This window comes from Arachis hypogaea, chromosome 1 (assembly GCF_003086295.3).
Source record: "Arachis hypogaea cultivar Tifrunner chromosome 1, arahy.Tifrunner.gnm2.J5K5, whole genome shotgun sequence".
In the NCBI taxonomy this organism is placed as follows: Eukaryota; Viridiplantae; Streptophyta; class Magnoliopsida; order Fabales; family Fabaceae; genus Arachis; species Arachis hypogaea.
In genome coordinates this window covers 53,138,387-53,140,021 of record NC_092036.1, presented here as the reverse complement: position 1 = coordinate 53,140,021, position 1,635 = coordinate 53,138,387, and the positions used below count along the sequence as shown (strand labels likewise).

The following is a 1,635-nucleotide window of genomic DNA, read 5'->3' as shown; positions in this document are numbered from 1 at the left end:
TGGCCTCCCAACACCAAACTTAGAGTTTGATTGTGGGGGCTTTGTTTGACTCTGTATTGAGAGAAGCTTTTCATGCTTCCTCTCATTACCAAATAACTTGGCATTTAGCTTCATGATGGCTCCTAAATATTGAGCAACTTGCTCTTCAGTCACATCTTCATCCTCTTCAGAGGAAGAATAGTCTTCAGAGCTCATGAATGGCAGAAGAAGGTTTAATGGAATTTCTATGGTCTCTATATAAGCCTCAGATTCCTTTAGGTCCTCAATAGGAAACTCCTTCTTGCTTGAGAGACGTCCCATGAGGTCTTCCTCATTGGGATTCACGTCCTCTCCTTCCTCTCTAGGTTTGGCCATATTGATTATATCAATGGCCTTGCACTCTCTTTTTGGATTTTCTTCAGTATTGCTTGGGAGAGTACTAGGAGGGGTTTCAGTGATTTTCTTACTCAACTGGCCCACTTGTGCCTCCAGATTTCTGATGGAGGACCTTGTTTCATTCATGAAACTTAAAGTGGCCTTAGACAGATCAGAGACTAAATTTGCTAATTTAGAGGTATTCTGTTCATAATTCTCTGTCTGTTGCTGAGAAGATGATGTATAAGGCTTGATATTGCTGAGCCTATTTCTTCCACCATTATTAAAGCCTTGTTGAGGCTTTTGTTGATCCTTCCATGAGAAATTTGGATGATTTCTCCATGACGAATTATAGGTGTTTCCATAAGGTTCACCCATGTAATTTACCTTTACTATTGCAGGGTTCTCAAGATGATAAGCTTCTTCTTCAGAAGATGCCTCTTTAGTACTGTTGGATTCATTTTTCCATCCATTCAGACTTTGAGAAATCATGTTGACTTGCTGAGTCAACACTTTGTTCTGAGCCAATATGGCATTCAGAGCATCAATTTCAAGAACTCTCTTCCTTTGAGGCGTCCCATTATTCACGGAATTCCTCTCAGAAGTGTACATGAACTGGTTATTTGCAACCATGTTAATAAGTTCTTGAGCTTCTGCAGGTGTTTTCTTTAGGTGAATGGATCCACCTGCAGAATGGTCCAATGACATCTTAGAGAACTCAGATAGACCATAATAGAATATATCTATCATGGTCCATTCTGAAAACATGTCAGAAGGACATCTCTTGGTCATCTGTTTGTATCTTTCCCAAGCTTCATAGAGGGATTCACCATCTTTTTGTTTGAAGTTCTGAACATCCACTCTAAGCTTGCTCAGCTTTTGAGGAGGAAAGAACTTGGCCAAGAAGGCCATGACCAGCTTATCCCAGGAGTCCAGGCTATCTTTAGGTTGAGAATCCAACCATGTTCTAGCTCTGTCTCTTACAGCAAAAGGGAAAAGCATGAGCCTGTAGACTTTAGGATCTACTCCATTAGTCTTAACAGTCTCACATATCTGCAAGAACTCAGTTAAAAACTGGTAGGGATCTTCTGATGGAAGTTCATGAAACTTGTAGTTCTGTTGCATTAGAGCAACTAGTTGAGGTTTCAGCTCAAAATTGTTTGCTCTAATGGCAGGAAGTGAGATGCTTCTTCCATCAAACTTGGAAGTAGGTGTAGTATAATCACCAAGCATCCTTCTTGCATTATTGTTGTTGGGTTCGGCTGCCATCTCCCTTTTTTG

The 1,635-nt window shown here is 40.6% G+C and overlaps 1 non-coding gene across 1 annotated transcript; it reads left to right on the top strand.

Moving 5' to 3' along the window:
* Nucleotides 1–1,120: 1,120 nt before the first annotated feature.
* Nucleotides 1,121–1,224, top strand: LOC112711798 (small nucleolar RNA R71). Its single transcript, XR_003157602.1, has one exon. It is a non-coding gene; the product is annotated as a small nucleolar RNA R71 (small nucleolar RNA).
* Nucleotides 1,225–1,635: the final 411 nt, after the last annotated feature.